At 44.1% G+C, this 18,321-nt stretch overlaps 1 long non-coding RNA gene across 1 annotated transcript; it reads right to left on the reverse strand.

Moving 5' to 3' along the window:
* Positions 1-13,037: 13,037 nt before the first annotated feature.
* On the reverse strand, positions 13,038-16,024 carry LOC127330268 (uncharacterized). Its single transcript, XR_007869216.2, has 3 exons — positions 15,902-16,024; positions 14,633-14,741; positions 13,038-13,242 (listed from the first exon to the last, which is right to left on the reverse strand). It is a non-coding gene; the product is annotated as an uncharacterized lncRNA (long non-coding RNA).
* Positions 16,025-18,321: the final 2,297 nt, after the last annotated feature.

Below are 18,321 nucleotides of genomic sequence, written 5' to 3' on the forward strand. Positions count from 1 at the left end.
GGAGGCAGTGTTGAATGATAAAGAGCGGATTGAGCACCCAGTGCTGACGCACCCTTCGGATGCAAGCCAGTGGAAAGCATTAGACAATGAATTCGGAAGTTTTGGGGCAGATCCCAGAAACATCAGGTTGGGTGCGAGCACGGACGGATTCAATCTGTTCGGAAACCAGAGCAGCACACATAGCACATGGCCCGTGTTTGTATGGATCTACAACCTCCCGCCCTGGCTGTGCATGAAGAGGAAGTACATACAGATGAGTATGCTAATTCAAGGGCCGACACAGCCAGGAAACGATATCAACATGTATCTTGAACTATTAAAGGAGGAGCTTGAAACGTTGTGGGCGGAGGAAGGGGTAGATACATGGGACGCCGTCGCAGAAGAATATTTCCCTTTGAGAGCCGCGTTGATCACGACGGTGCAGGACTACCTCGGATACGGTTACATTTCGTGCCAGGTGTGCCATGGACACAAGGCATGTGTCAAGTGCATGGAAGAGACGATGTTTTTGCAGCTTGGTAAGGATCCCGGCTCTTCGAAAACAGTTTACATGGGGCATCGAAGGTGGCTACAGAAGACTGACCCGTGGAGAAAGCGTGGAGATCTGTTCGATGGCACAAATGAACCCCGAGGACCTCCACGTAAGAAGAGCGGCGAAGAGATCGATACATTACTGAAAGGTTGGAAGGAGTGCCCTGCGCCGGGAATGATTCGTCAAAAGCCTGGAGAGAAGAAGAAGAAAAAGGAAACGACACCACTCATTGGTGTATGGAAAAGGAGGTCTGTGTTTTGGGACTTGCCATACTGGAAAATTCTCGATACACCTCACTGCCTTGATGTCATGCATATTACAAAGAACGTGTGCGAGAGCTTGCTTGGCACTCTTCTCAACATGCCAGGCCGGACCAAAGATGGGCCGAAAGCAAGACACGACCTGAAAGTTTTGGGCATCAGGGAAGAGCTTCAGATCCCGCCGGCCCAAGAGGGACAGTCGGAGGAGGAGGCGGACGGCGGTCAGAAGCGCAAAAGGATTAAGCAGCCAGACTATTACTGTCCCCCCTCCTGCTTCACTTTTAGTCCGGCCGAGGTCGATCAATTTTTCAATTGCCTTCTAGGAGTCAGAGTGCCCTTCGGTTACTCCGGGCTAATAAGCAGATACATGGACCCCAAGAAACGAAACTTCAGCGGCATGAAGTCTCATGACTGTCACGTGATGATGACGCAGATTCTTCCGGTTGCAATCCGAGGTATAATGGATGACCATGTCCGTGCAACGCTGACTGGGCTCTGTAACTTCTTCGACGTCATAACTCGGAAGTCGATAAGCGTGAAGAAACTCGCAAGGCTCCAGGAAGAGATCATGGTGATCCTATGTGAGATGGAGATGTACTTCCCGCCTGCATTCTTTGACGTGATGGTCCATCTGTTGATCCATATCATGGATGATATCGTCAGTCTAGGGCCGGCATTCTTACACAACATGATGCCGTTTGAAAGAATGAATGGGGTCATTAAAGGATACGTTCGTAACAGGTCACATCCGGATGGAAGCATCGTCCAGGGCTGGCTCACCGAAGAGTGCATCTCTTTCTGCATGAATTATCTAGACATCGAGGACCCTGTTGGTTTGCCTCAAAACAAGCACGTCCGCAGGTTCGAGGGAGTAGGCCACAAAAATGGAAGGAAGGAACTGCACGTGCACATGTCTGGTCGGACTTCCGACTTTGACAGGGCCAACTTAGTAGCGCTACAACACATTGACTTGATCGATCCTTGGTTGAAAGAGCACAAAACCATGATAGAGAACAGTGGCAAGCCGATGATGACGGAAGCGAAATATACAGAGAGCACAACTCCTCTTTCGCGCTGGTTCAAAGACCACATTGATGCTAATCCCCCACCAATGGATTCTGACAAGGATAAACTAGTATTGGCCTTGTCACATGGCCCCGCGCCCAACATCATGACTTACCAAGCGTACGATATCAACGGGTACACATTCTACACGGAAGAAAAAGACAAGAACAGTGTTTACCAGAACTCAGGGGTAACGATGGATTCCTGGACGGGTGACGTAAAGACTAGATACTACGGAAGAATCGAGGAAATCTGGGAGCTTAGCTACGCTGGGGAGAAAGTGCCGATGTTCCGTATCAGATGGGCTAAGAGCGTCAGAAAAGAAGACCGGTATTTCACCACCATGTTTCTACCCGAAGCCAACAAATCAAAGTCCACGAACGCCACCGCGCAGAATGAGCCATGGGTACTGGCAGAACACGTGCACCAATGCTTCTTCATAACCGACCCATCCAGGCCTAGCCGTGTTATCGTGAGGAGAGGCAAGAGGACCATCGTCGGAATGGATGGAGTCGCCAATGAGGAAGACTTCGAAGGACAAGTCGGAGACCCAATGATGGAAGAATCCGAGGACGAAGACACAACATACACCACAAGAAGAAGCAGGACCACGCTACCGAGGTCAGGTCGACCCTTCAAAAGAAGAAGTCATGACACGGGGCTAAATTATTCAACGACGAGCAAGAAAAGCAAGAAGAAAGCGAAACACTCTTCTCAATCGATGATGTAAAACTTTATTTGCAATCTATAACTCATATTTTGTGTAATTCATAACTACTCATATGGTCATGCCAATATTTTATGTATGAATAATTAATATTGTGTTTGTCAATATTTTGTGTATGTAATATATAACTCATATTTTTTTGTAATGCCTAATTAAGATTTTGAAATTGTTTTTGCATATATAACTCATGCATATTTCTTGGCTATTATCTTGAAAAGATCAGAACATAAATATAATAGAAAAGGCCAGAAAAGAAATAAAGAAAAACAAAAGAAAATATGAGTTGGGGAGGATTGCATGTGATCTGGGCCAAGTCCCAAGTATACACGGACTAGACTTATTGCCGGCGCACCAGGGCTTTTGTTCGCCGGGGGTCCACCTGTCCCCGGCGCACCAAAGCCCTGGTGCACAAGCAATAAGTCTAGTCCGTGTATACTTGGGACTTAACTGCACGCCGACTCGATATCTCCTTCTTCCCCATTCCTTCGACGCCGCCAGAACCCTAGCTAACCGCCGCCGCCCTGCACCTGCCCCCGTGCCGCCGAGCCACCGAGAGGAGCAGAGCCGCCGAGAGGAGGAGGAGCAGGCGTCTCCACACCGTCGCCACTGGAGGAGGAGGAGGGCGTCGCACGCGGAGGAGGAGGAGGAGGGCGTCGCATGCGTGCCGGCCACCGTCGCCACCTTCGGTAAGAACCGCCCTCTCCCTTCCCCTCTTCCTTCCCCAACACCGCCAGGACCTCCTCCACCTCCCCTCACCTCCCCTTCTTCCTTCCCCTCTCCCTTCCCCTCTCCCTGCCTCCGAAATTGGTATTGGTTTAGTTCTTGCAGTTCATGCAGTAGCCCTAATGAAATTGCTATTAGGGTTCTTGCAGTTCTTGCAGTAGCCCTAACGAAATTGCAAATGAAAATGTAGTAATTTTTAAATGAACCATATTGCAATTTCCTTGTTCAAATTGGAAATAGGGTTCTCTGGTTTGAATTTGTTCAACCCTAAACCAATTGGTTCTCTGGTTTGAAAAAAATGTCAATTGTTTGGTTTAGTTAAATGCAAATAAGGTGGTTTAGCTAGCAGTAGGTTTCAATTTTTGAATGCTAAAAATTGGTTTCAAATTCTAGCAGTAGGTTTCAATTTTTCATTATAAGTTATACATAAAATTTTGAATGCTAGTAGTAGGTTTCATTTAATTGATTTAGTTAAATGCTAAAAATTGTACATTGAATTGTTTGCAGTAAGAAAAATTGAAAATGAAAATCAAATGAAATGATGCTCAGATGCTTGCAAATGCCTAATGCAAATTTACCTAATGGGGCATTTACCTAATGCTTTAAATTATGATAGTACTTGTATTATACGAGTATTATACAAATGCCTAATGCTTACAAATGCCTAATGCACTGCAGGTGACTACCTTTCACTGTTTTTCTGTTCTTTTTTTCTTTTATAAGTATGGGTGACTCCTATAAACTATGGTGGCTTGCACATGAGTGTTTCGTGAACCTTTACCTTTTTTTCTGATATTCAGCTTAAATGTGTGTTTTGTTCTTTCCGTGTATATCTCCTGGGATGGTGTTTCAAGTTTCATTTTATCTGAAAGAAAAAGATCAAACTAGATGCCACCAATTTGGTCAGTTAGACCTATGTTCCAATGGCATTTGTTCTGTCTTATTTTACAGCTCCCTATACGTTTTGCTGCGACTATTTTCTTCCGTTGGCTGCAAAGGCAGCAGGCAACTTAACCCACCTGCAGTGCATAAGAACCTTACTCACTATTCACTAATAGCCATGGTTACCCACTACAAAGTAAAGAGAGCAACAACAAACTCCATCCGGTCCCTAGGAAAATATTACTCCATAAGATGACATCAGATCTAAAAAATAAATTCCTTCTAGCTATGTCAGATATTCGATTTTTTGTTGAATATGGCAGCATTAACAGTATTTACTTTATAGTGTTATGTGTAATCATATTAGTTAAACTTGTAATTAGAGATACATAGATAATAAAATCAAATTGCTTTAACCTGAATGATTTCTACAATCTGGATCAATCTGAATAATAGGTCATTGTGTACATCAGCAGTGTACTGAATTGTACTTTTAAGGCATACACGCAAGAAAGATAAAAGGCACACTACACTTGTTTGTCCAAGCAGATAATTGGTACAAGCAAAATATTACAGAAGAATGTATTGAGAAATATAGCAATAAGTAGTATTTTTTAAATGAACAACCATATTGCAATTATCAAGTCCATGATTCTGCCAATACTATTTAAATGGTTTGCTAAAATGGTTCATGTGTATTAAATGATTTAGGATTTAAATTGGTGCTATGCGTGGTTGATGCTAGTTCTCTGGTTTAGGATTTACATGTTCAAAACCTTGTGATCTGTACCTCTCTTTTTCTCGGTAATGTTTAGATGAAAAGCAATTCTCTGGTTTAGATGTCTCTGGTTCATAAAATGCCATAAGTATATGCTTCTGGTTTGCTTCTGGTTGAGATGGTGATGTTTGGTTGATGCACTGGTTCATTTAAATGCCTAATGAAATGCTACTCATTTAAATGCTACTGGTTCATTTAATCTAAGTGTATTTCTAATGCACCTAGTTATTGTTATGTATTATGATGGTTATGGTGAAATGAAAATGAAAATCAAGCTGCTCCCCTACTGTAATGGTCAAGTTATATTGTCTCTCGTTTATGGTGATGGTTATGGTGTTCATGGCTATATATATGTGAATTGCATTTCTATTACACAGGGATTGAGTTGCTATTGAGTGCCGGAATGTCGATTCATTTCCGTTCCGGCAATTCTAGCACTCGGCATGACCAATTTTTAGCAAAGGTCATGCCGAATTTTTCCGTGAATTCTAACTCTTTTTCATCTTCTATTAGTGCAAGCCACCATGTCGTCTCAAGAAGAGTTAGAGGAGCACTACAATAGGCACTTCTTTAGGACGGAGGAGGATGCCGAGGCCGCTGGTGTTGGCGGCGACGAGGACCATGAGATGGAGGATGCCGCTGGGGGTAGTGCCGACGAGCCGAGCGGCAACGAGGCAAGCGACGCCGCTGGGGGTAGTACCTACGAGCCTAGCGGCGAGGAGGCAACCGGCGCCGCCGGGGGTGGCGGCGAGACAAGCGGCGACGATCCTAGCGGCGCCGCCGGGAGTAGTGGCACCGGGACAAGTGGTTCCAAGAGGCCGCGGAAGGCAAGGCGCCAAAACACGGTCGGCACCGGCAGAGACACAGTCAAAGAGGTGGACCCCGCCAGTGGTTTGCCGGTGGAGCCTAAGGATGTTGCCAAGGGGTACGGCAACCAACTGGCATGTATCCTCCGAGAGGTCGTCAATCTCAACGAGACGGACCTCCGAGCTGAGAGCAAAGCGCCTTTGCGAGCCCAGCTCATTGCGAGGTTGCACGCACGATACAAGTTCCTAGGCGACTACGCCTCCAGTCATCAAACCAACAACATTGTGAACTCACAAGCCCTCCTGAAGTTCACCAAACACCTCAGCAGCTATAAGTACATGGTGCGGAAGCTGATTGCTGAGGGCAAAGGTTTCGAAGAGGTCCACTCCGCCTTTCCGCATGTCACCCAGGCGGACTTTGATGCTTTTGTGGCCAATGAAGAGCTACAAGCAACCAAGAATCACAAGTTGTGGGGGAAGGAAATGCGGGAGCTTAACATCGGCAACCACAACCTTGGGAGCCGTGGGTACGAGGGAAAGGAGCCCTATTGGGCGAAGGAGGACGAGGCGTATGTAAATGCCGGCATTGAGAACCCCTGGCTCAAGTACAAGGACCCGCTTGAAATAAGATTCATCAGGTCCCGGTACCGTAAGAAGAAACTAACCGGGGAACTTGTCACGGACCCGAAGGTCGTAACCAACATAATTTGGTTCACGAACGACAAGAAGGTCCTGGCGTTGGAGAAAAAACTGGTAAGCAATTTACCGGTTTAATTAGATCAAGTATCGTTAATATAATAGTAGCAACATTTCTAAATGGTTCGCGTTTCTTCCGCAGGAAGAAGAAAGACAAAGACTTTCTCAAGGTGACGAAGGCTCCTCGTCCCAGGCGTCGACGGGCAGGGTAGCATGGGACAAGCCTCTCGTACGGGCGCTAAACATCGTTAATGAGCATTCACCGACGAGAAGGCCGCATAGAGGCCGTGTGGCTGGCGCCGGTACAGGCTACAAGCATGGTCACTATGGCTTGTCGTCTGCGGCCGATAAAAATGCGCGTAATGAGAGGAAGCAGCGGGAGGCGGAGGAAATGAGGGAGTCAATCCTAGCCCAAGTCCAAGCTGGTTTGGTACCGCAACTGGTACCGCAACTCAAAGCTACACTCGTACCTGAAGTCAAAGCTGAAGTCGCCGCTTCAGTCCAAGCTGATTTCAACGATCTACAAGCGTGGTATGAGGGTGGCAAACAAGGCCCCCCCCCCCCCGAAAATGCAAGTGGTTAGCTTCAACGGCAGCAACTCGATGGTGCCGCCGTCCGCCGGCAATGACAATGTTATAATGGAGACTCCTCCGGCCGCCGGCAATGTCGCTGGTGCTAGGGATTCACCGTCCATGCCGGGTAGCAGCCCCTCCGTCACTTGCACGCCCGCCGCCGCATGTGCTGGCCCGTCGACATTAGCCGAGCTCAACGCCCTCACGGTAATTAACTAATGTGTACATCAAGTTAATATATTAGTTTCGTCATCCTTGCCCTCTCTCTAACGCCATACACATGTTCTCGCAGGCGCTCTCAACGCCATGCACCTTCCTGATGAGAGTAAATGACGAACTCAAAGACGTCGCGAGGGGGTCCATCCTTCGGCCCCTGGATAAGAAGTGGCACACACGAGATATGGTGGATGACGTTTACCGGGTTGAAGTGGATCGGGCGTTACCGGGCTATGAGGATTTGTTTCCTCCTAATCAACCGCATGGTGCCGATGACGATAGCCCGTTGAATCTGGCCTCACTGAAGGGTTGGGTACTGCTATGGCCGAAGACCCTAATTCGGATCAACACCTACTCGGGGTCGACGGCAAGCAAAGACAAGCACCTTGCGGCGCCACATGTCAGCGTCCCTCCACGACAGCCAGCGGCGCCCGTGGTCATCGCCCCACCAGAACGGCCAGCTGCGCCACAGGTCAGCGCCCCACCACAACAGCCAGCTGCGCCAGAGGCCGAGGAATACGAACGTGACAACTTCCAATGGGATATTCCTACGTCTTCACAAGTTGTCCATGAGGATGCGCCGGGCTTGAAATATGTGTGCTCCAAGAAGCTGTTCGATTCTCAAGAAACGACTGAGGAGGAAAATCCTGAGGAGGTCGCCACCGCCGCCGTCAAAAATATGTTGAGCCCAAACACACTCCGTGCTACGGCCACTACGGCGATGGAGGGTCCATCAGTACAACTCAAGAAGAGGAAGAGGCAAAATAAGAAGGACGCCCAAGACAAGGCGGCGGCGGCCAAATCCAAGGACAAGGTCCCACTCCTTGACAAGTTGCCAAACAATTGGCGACCTCTGCATCACTTGGGTCAACCGATGCTGCCGGAGCATGTCGTGAAGAAACTCACCCCGGATATGAGGAGCTTTCATGAGACTGTCTTGCATGTGGAGAACCTTCTTCTCAAATCAAAAGATCCTGGTTACCCTCTCTTGGTGGCGAAGGTGCCAACTGGCATGAACTTCGTCGAGAAGTACCCCGCGGACTTGTGCTTCATCCGGTTCAACGACATCTTCAGCATCTATCACATGCAAGCGCTCCACTTTAGTGTGGTTCGCCTAGTTGCTCTTAGCTTGTCTGCCCAGATTGTTAAGGAGGAGACGCCGACCATCGCGATAATGGACCCCTTCTATATGCGGGAGAGCATCATCTGCAACGCGGGGATCGGGCGATTGCCACCCAGCAGGTCGAGGATTTCATGCTGGCGAACATTAAAAAGGGCGCCATTCTCATCCCTTACTTCCCCGAGTAAGTAATCACTCGCTAGTCCCCCATTACCATTCTATCCTATATCTCCATTTGCATTTCCAAAGGTTAATCCGTGTGTTTTCCGCAGAGACAAGTTCTGCACCCTCATCGTCGTGCACCCGCAACACTCGCATGCAGTCTATCTCGACTCGGGTAGGGACCACAAGAAAGACTACACCCACATCAAGGCCCTTCTCAATGATGCTCTCACCGGCTTCGCCAACAAGGCAGGCCCCCTCAAAGTAGAGAGGAAATCCCGAGGAGGCTTGGTCTTAACCCACACAACCAAATTCCCCGCCTCGTGCAAGCCGACGCCCGACAATGGGATGGACGCGTGGTACGCCATCCTTCAGATGCAGGAGTACATAAAGTACGCAGATGACATGTTGCTGCCAGAGAATCTCAGAAACAGGTTTGCAAACATGGCGGATGTCCCTGATAGAGAGATTAGAAAGAACTGGGGTCGCATCCAGCAGTTCATTTGCACGATAATCCTGCAGGATGTCAACAATAGGTCTGGCGAGTTCTTCTACGGCTATGGTCTACCACCTAATGATGAGATAGAACTCCGCTTGGAGATGTCGCGTGATGAGAGGCCGTTCAACTCGCTTGAGGGCTGCCGTCCATTCCCCCCTAGGCGTACAACCTGATCCTACGACGGGAACACTTGCTAAAGCTTGAACGATATGTCCTTGAACTTCCGTACTGTAATAATTGCTATATATTCCCATAGAATCGACTAGTTGCTTTTATTTAGTTGTATGAATGTGCATGTGAACATGTGTCTGTAGTTTCATTTACTTTGCTATATATTTCAAGATTATGGCGTACATAGCTTAATAATTATTTGCATTTACTCGACCACTACTTGCCTCGTATTTGGAGTTCGCCGATGATTAGAATGTTCGGTCAATCGTACACTCGGGGGTGGAGCCAGTGAGCCTTGGTGCGACGGCCACAAGTATCAATCTATTGTGCATCCTACCTAGCCTCACTGACTCCATCCCTGGATGTTAATATTTGTTTCGACCGACAAAGTATGAGGCACGCTATTTAATTCGTACTACTTGTCTTCTATTTGAGTTCGCACTTCTTAATTGCATTGGCCGATGATTAAAATGTTCGGTCACTTGTACACTCCGGGGTGGGGCCAGTGAGGCTTGGTGTGATGGCCACAAATATCAATCTATTGTGCATCCTACCTAGCCTCACTGACCCCATCCCTGTATGTTATTATTTATTTCGACCAACAAAGTATGAGGCACATGCTATTTAGTTCATACTACTTGTCTCTTATTTGAGTTGGCACTTGTTCATTGCATTGGTACTAACGTTTTACTTGTCTTGTGAATGGAGATGCCGACGACATATGTCGTGTACAAGGGGAGGGTTCCTGGAGTCTACGACGACTGGGAGGACTGTCGGAGACAGGTGCACCGTTTCAGCGGCAACAACTACAAGGGATACCCCACTAGGGTGGAGGCGGAAGGAAGATACGCCCGTTATCTAGCGGGAGAGATGAGGGACATGAGAAGGAACCGGATGAAGACCACGGCCTTCGTGATGATGGTCATCATGACCATGTTGGTCATGTTCTATGTGATTGTAGTTTAGGTTAGGACCTACATTGTGAGGTGTATGACGATACTTGTGACGACTATGTACCAAGACTTCTAACTTTGTGAAACTTCGTCGTTCGGTGTTGCATATGCACATGTGTTGTATGAATCAACATTCCGAAACGAGACTTGCGTATTTGTGTACTGATACCGAAATGAAACTTGGCTCTCTATGTGCTTCTCATATTGCATGTAATACTGTATAAATATGAACTGCGTTGTAAATATATACTGCTGTCAAATATGTATTGTAATATGCTGGAAAAAAGCTGAAAAAAGAATTTTCGAATTTATTGCCGGCGCACCTAAATGACCTACTGCCGGCGCACGTGGCATGCGCCAGTGCTGGAAGCACTACTGCCGGCGCAGCTGATGGTGCGCCGGTGAAAATGGTCCTTTGCCGGCGAAGCGTCGAAGGCGCGCCGGCAGTATCCATCTATCGCCGGCGCACTGCCTGGTGCGCCGGCAGTGGCCGTTTATCACCGGCGCGTTCGCACCGGCGGGCTCGTGGTGCGCCGGCAATGGGCATTTTAGGTTCACCGGCGGTAGGCCTTTTCCTTGTAGTGACTCTAGCGCTCTTTGAAGCCGCTCACCACGAGGCCGCTCGCCGCCTGCCCCAATCCCCAGCTGCAGCCGCCCGCCGCCGGCCCAATCCTTAGCTCCATCCGCCCGCCGCCGTCCGGAATCCCAGTCGAGCTGCAGCCGCTCGCCGCCCGGCGCAATCGCCAGTACAGCCTCTCGCCGGCACCTGCAATCGCCAGTGCAATCGGTCGCCGAAATTATAGAACTGCTGGCCGCATACGCCCAATGTCCTTATTTTTTGGAACGAGCCGATGATAGCTCGTAATGATGGTGCTGCGAGAGAAACCGTCGGTGTAAAAAAAATAAGAACGTTACATCAATATGTGGTGGGACCGAGGGTGGCCGTACCGGGTGCCAGGGAGCCAGACGTGGACTGGTTCAGTAGAATCGACCCGGGTGCAAAATAAGCTATTCTACACCCACGGTGTCTAATAGAGTTTCTCTCTCTCTCTCTATATATATATATATATATATATATATATATGTCTGCTATTCTCGAATCGGTTTGAGAATAACTATTCTAGAACCCTTTCTGAACTTCCCGCTGCGCGGAGGTGAACTTCTTGGCGGGACACAAAATTTCTTGTTTCGACGGACAGTGTTTCAAGGGTGATTTTTAAACCGAATGTCGGAATGATGCATATGATATACCGCTGGAAAGATATGAAAATTTCACATCACTTTCGTTCAGATTGTTTTCCCAAATTCGTTACAATATAAAAATAATTTCAAATATACTAAACTCTCTTTTCACGGAATTCATTGTTTTCATAAATTTATTTGGCCGGTATTTTCGAACCGTTTACCAGATTGAGGCATATGATGTACCATTGGAAAGGTATGTAAATTGCGCATCACTTTCGTTCAGATTGGTTTCCGAAATTTTACACGGTTTAAGAGCAGATTTAAATATACTCAAGTTTGTTTTCGTGAACTTCTTAGTTTTCGTACTATTTTTAGGCACTGTTTTCAAACTACTAGTCGGATTGATAGATATAATACACCGTTGGAAAGCTATGAAAAATGTGCAACTTTTTCATGTTCAACATTTTTCCAAATTACAAACAGTTTAAGATTAATTTCAGAAATACCGGCAATCGAATATAACACCGACTCGGAACATTTTAAAATTGGCTTGCTTAGATTGGTTAGGTGTGGCATGTAAGCACCCTGGAATATGAATAGAGCCATATCATTGTCAATTGCATGAGGTGGTGGTCGATTTGGGCAACCGGAGGCTGTACACACGATTTTTATGTGTATGATTTCCGCCGGGAAGATACAGAGTAGTTGAAGTACCCTGAATATGAAAGTGAACTTCTCAAGACGTGCTAGTGAACTTCCTGTCGGAGTATATAAATTGACAATTTTGCTTTCAGTTTTTGTGATAGTTTTCAAACTCTTGATCAAAATGATACAAATGATACATCTCTGTAAAGTTTTGAAAGAACTGCAAATTTTCATATAGAATTTTTTCTGAATTTTTTCATGGTTTAGGATCAGTTTAAAATATACTAAATTATGGAATTTTGAATATCTCTGTTTCCGTTCCAATTCTTTTAGTGGAATTCGAGTTTCTCTTGTATCATTTGTTTTCTAATATTTAGGAAAAAGATACATGTGCTTTACATTAGATTTTTCTGATGAAGCACATGGTACTATCATGCGTAGTACAAAGCGTAGATTTCACTAGTTCACATACGTACATACTGAACTTTCACACATATATAAAGTGAGCTTCCAGAAACAAATTTGACAAAAAATCTTAACAGTAAGGGAACTTCACATACATGCAAACCGAACTTCGTAAGAAATAAAGAGGAACTTCACAGAATAATTCGTTGAAACAAATAGCTAGCAGCATCACAAAATACAAAATATCAGTATACAACACAAACTTCCAAAATAAAAATAAGCTAACTTCATATGGGGACGAGGTGAGCTTATTTTTCTATTTGAAGCCAATGCACCGATTGACACAAATACTCAATTAGATAGAGAATCAATTAGAGAGTGTGCTCAAGAACTTTCTAGGCAAGAGCCAAAAATAGAAAAACTGAAGCTAACTGCATCAGGTACTAACTGTGCGCATATGGGATTGTCGGTCAGTTGTAAAAATCATGTCGGTGGTGCACTGCCTCATCGTTGGTACGCTGCTTTCGAGCTGCTACCATGTAATGAGCCTGGACTCGGGGTTGTCTGTGAGCCACCCATTGTGTAAGGCTGAGAGCTTAGGATGGTAGCCATGTCGGAGTGCGCGTATGAGCCCAGAACTGTTGGTGCCAATGGACGCCTACGCCTGGCTTTTGTGAACTCCCGTGGGTGGAAGGCGCGGTCGACCAGACGAGTATAAGAGTGAGGCCGGTGAGGCAAGGAACAGGGTGGAGGCCAGGCAGGCACGGAGGGGGTTTGGAGAAGCTTAGGACCATGGCTTCAAAGGTATCCCAAACAGCATCTTAAGGGAGCTCCAAGTGTTGTTCCTGGAACAAAAGGTAGAGTGTACTTGTATCAGTGTAATGATTATACTTGAATCAGTATTTCAATACAAGTGCAATTCTCATGCGCAGGTAATGCACTTCTCCAAATTGAAGAGTGAACTTCTAAAATAATTTTACGTACTGAAATCATTCAAGTTTGATAAAAAGGCACGCATACAAAATTTGTAAAAATTTCCCATGCACGCACAACCATAGAAATCAGAGAACAACACAAAGAAGAGAGAGAGACAGAGCATTATTCCAGAAATAGAAATCAACAGTTCACAAACCTGAAGATGGAGCTACACATGCTCCCTGCATAGAGCAATATGAAATTACGTGGCGGGGCATGTGAACTCCTTCGAAAGCGTCTGTCCCATGGACGGCGGTGGCTATGTGGAGAGCTGGAGTTCAGAGTGGCGCCGCCAAGAGTCCAGGCATGACTAGCAGCAGCTCTTTTGCATAGATAGAAAAAAGAAGCAGTAGTTCAGAACTTTAGATCGATGCAGTTTAGAAATAAATCCAATGTCATATACCGGTTTTTTTTTAGAAAATGAGTAAAGTCCTGTTGTTTGATTGGTTGAATTTCCTGGCAAATAAAATTGAACTTCACAACCACATCCACATTTTTTATCTTACCAAAAAGGATTTCGTGGAAGAACCAAGTGAGCTTCCGAAAGAAGTTGAGGTGAACTTCCAAACTAGTTTTGCCACAAAAAATGAAACTCACATATGTACAAATAGAACTTCCCTGAAATCATAGTTTAAAAACTCTCCAAAAAAACACAAATGTAATGCCCGAAAAATACAAGTTCACTGTCCGAATGTACTGCTTTGCATCCTGTCGACCAATACAGAAGAAGTGTACATTATGTAATAGAGAATGTAAAGTTTCTAATTTTGATTTTACATGACTTTGAACTGAATTTCAGAAGAAATACTAAACAGAACTTCGGAAGAATACAAAACTGAACCTCGGGAATTTTGAAGCTAATAAGCTATACTCTGTTGAGCTTCTATTTTTTTAAGCTAATAAGCTACTATTGTTTAATAAGTGGACTTCCTTTTTATGGTAAACTAAATTTATTTTTGCAGGTCCAATCAAATTCTTCCAACCAAAAGATCATTTATTTATTCAAAAAAGGGGAACATTCTAGTAATTTAAAACCGAACTTTTCGGAGAGACAAAGGTGAACTTCAAAGCAATGTATCTTCTCTGTTTCGCTTTTGAACTAAAGCGTGAGTTAGAAAATGAACTCCAAGAAAATATCAAGTGAACTCACAGTGGTGAACAATGTGAACTACCTTTTTTCCGTAGAAGGACATCCTCTATCTCTATATCAAATACATACAGAGGAAGAAAGGAACCGCCCCAAGAGGTGATTTAACTAACCAGTGAACTTACATGGCGTCCATCTGGAACTGCTTCTTTTTCATTTTTATGGGTGAGGTTGTTGCCGGTCAGATTTGTGTCCCAAATAACAGAACTTTTGAACCAAACACTGCAAGTGTGATGTTTAAATTTTTTGTTAGTAAATGACCAGATGTTCATCAAGTGAACTTCACATGTTCATCATCTAAACTTCACTATGTATCGATGTTTTCCACAATATATGTCTAACATTGTGTGATTCTGATATTGGAACAATGTTTTGCCTGTTTATACACACCTGCACTTCCAGCGAGGGGGTAGGACTCTGGCGTACGCAGGGGCAACACACGAGCTCTGAGCATGGTGGACTCCCGATGGGGGCACGGTGAACTTCCCAGATGAAATCACCTGAGGTAAAACAGGAAGAATTTGAGTGCTCTTGCCCTGTGAAGGTAATTTTTCATACATAAGTAATAATAGATGAATTGGCACAGACATGACATCCTATAGCTTGTGAATATTGAATATCAGGACAGCTAGTAGAATAAAGATAGTTAAGCCATGCACACTACCAGATGACAAATTGCAGCGAGACAAACACAAGATGAACTTCTAGCATGAGACGAACTGGACTTCACTTTTTTTTTAAAGTTCACGCAATTTTTGAGTGCTGGTAGAGCATGCTTAGTTTACGATAGCAATAAAATTATGTCAAGGAAGTGACATTACCTAATAACCATAATAGTAGAATAAAATTACAATGTTTTGACTCCTGAGTTTACTCGAACTCCTCCACTTTTCCATTCTTTTTCAGAGTGGGATTCAATGCTTCACATATTGAACTTTTGGAGTTTCTTGACTAAACTTTTGTTTCCTGCTTTTTGCAGAGTTTTTCCTACAAAAAATATAGAACTTCGTGAGACCAAAGAATGATCTTTTTGGATGGTAAACAAGTGAACTACCCAAAATAATATAAACCCTGATGTAATATACTGAACTTTTTGTAGAGAAAGAGTAAACTCCTGTTGTTTGGTTGAATTGAACTTTAGGGAGACAAAATTGTACTTTACAACCGCACATGCATTATTCATCTTACAAAAATGAACTTCGTGCAAGTACCAAGTGAGCTTCCGAAAGAAGTTGAGGTGAAGTTCAAAAATATTTTCGCGAAATGGGCTTCATATATGTATAAATAAAACTTCCGCGAAATTAAAGTTCAAGTACTCTTAGTGAATTAATATTCAGAATAGTACCTTGATCATATAGTAATCATAAGAGCTAGAAAGCTACCTCGAGAATCAGATTAGTACCCACGACCTGCGGGTGCTGCGCTTCAAGGTGGACTCCCGCCACGGCTCCTGGCGAACTCTAGCGATGAGCGCTAGTGAACTCCTCATATGTGTCATAAGTGCACTGCCTGTAATTAATTTTAGAGATGATTTATTTGTAACATAAAATAAATAAACATTGCACAGCCCCATAGGTAAAATGTCATCGAACATTATACTTAGTTCCTGAAATGCATGCTCTGCAACACATGTCTACACACTGAACTTCCTAGCAAGAAATTGTGGGTGCACTTCTAGATAATTCAGAAGAAAACGTAATTCATTTTTGGAAAAAAAGTGGACTCCAAATGTGTGCAGACTAAACTTCTGTTGGCAAATCAATTAGGGAAGCTAACTAGGAAGATCAATTAGCATAAAAAATGAGATATATTAACTTTGTACTACATACCCCACATCAGTTTAACAATAAGAGGCTTGTTAGGTTGTTTACCGAGTGGACTTACCGAGTCAAACGAGTGAACTGGCCCAAAATAAACAAGTGTAGCACGGGTGAAAATTTTGTGAACTGACCAAAACAAACAAGGTCACTACCGTCTTTCGCGGCCAAAGTAAGTCAACGTCTGGAACAGAAGATTCTAACTTCCGGAAAATAAAGAAGGCAAGAAAATGTGAAACTTTTTCACGGCGATGAAGTGAATGTCCTGAATAGGATAGTTAAACTTTTCTCCTAACATTTAGACAAAATAAGAAAATGTCCCGGTGAACTGCACTAACAAATAAAGTGTGCTCCTTAATTGAATTGTTTAACTTCACCTACCAATGTTTTTCTACTGAACATCATATGTGAATAAAGTGAACATGCCAATGAAATAATAATTTCTCATGCAGACAAAGTGAACCTTCCAACAAAATAAATGAACTCCACATAGTAGGTGTACTGCTTATTTTACAATCCATGGCTGTTCCTTTTTGCTAAAGATTTAACTTTTAAAGCATAAAGCCATAAATTCAGTACCTCATCGCCCAGATGCTTCAGCTCCTATATAGCATGTTCCTTTCAAAATAAATTAGTCCGGCGCTCATGCATGAAAAGGGGAATCAAAAAATGATAGTCAGTATCATACGCATAAAAACTAGGTTTGGCAATACTAGGGAATTCTTGTGCATGGGTACACTAAACTGGAATATGGAAATGGACCATGTACACTACAGAGGAGATCTACCATAGCATACTCATCCATACCGGACACTTTTATAAATGGTGAATTAATCCGAAAGCAATTCAGTCATATATGGTCGAACATAATAGTTTGTAAGTGCAAGCTACTTTGCACATATTATCATCGCTTCCAGAATAAATGAGATCAACACTTTCATTAGCAAATGCTACTGTGTCGAAAGGAAAATGATGTGAACTTGCAGGCACAAATAATTGACAGAGTGAATTGCGTGACAAAGAGAAGGTGAACCTTTTGGTGAATTCGAGATGAACTTCCTGTATTTTTAAAGCTGAATGTTTTCTTCAATCACCCCTGCCTATGTATAAAAAAGACAAATAGCGCCAGAAGAATGGCTGCAGCTGCTTGCCTATTACATATTTTTTGTAGCTTTCTTGAGCAAGCAAACTTCAATAGTTTTATACATAAAATTCAAAATATTTTTATGGAGTGGGCTTTATTTTTTAAGTAACGAACTGTCGTAACTTAACAAGTTGAACTTTTTATGCAACAGAACATTTTCTGTTATTTTTAATCCTTTTTCTACACTTTGATGATGAAACAATATAAAGGTGGAACGCATTGCACATGAGGGCATCAACAGTAGAAGTTCAGTTCTGAACTAGTAGCACTTCTAAACTGAAATACGTATCAGATGTTCAGAACTAGCAGTAGGTGATCACCTCGTGGATGCAGGGAAGGGCCGCAGGGTAAAACATGGACATCAACTCTTGTCGCCGTCGACAAACGACACCATGGATAGCAATGAATAAAAAGTAGTAGCATGTTTGGTTAAAAGTCGTCTCCACGTGTGTACAAATTGAACATCCTAACAAGAAATTCTGAACTATTGAACTGCTACCGGCACATCAATTAGAAAAGCTAAGGACTGTACATCAGCAAGTAAACATCAGTAGGTTGTAGGCCGTTTCATACTGAACAAGCAGCAATTCAGTGCCGGCAGCAGTTGGGCAGAGTGTTTGCACTACTGGTGGCCCTTGGCTCAATGACTTTCTCGATGAATTCCTGTAAAGGAAAGGTGAACTTGTACCATGACATGACCGAACTTTCACTTTTTAAAGTTCTCAACCACTGAAGTATCTCCCTGCTTATCAAACAAAGTTTGATCGTGAAGAACAGCTACTAACCAACTAGCAAATCAATCAGTACAAGAAAATGCATAGCAGTATGCACTGATATTTGC

The sequence above is a fragment of the Lolium perenne genome, chromosome 2 (assembly GCF_019359855.2).
Source record: "Lolium perenne isolate Kyuss_39 chromosome 2, Kyuss_2.0, whole genome shotgun sequence".
Lineage (NCBI taxonomy): Eukaryota > Viridiplantae > Streptophyta > Magnoliopsida > Poales > Poaceae > Lolium > Lolium perenne.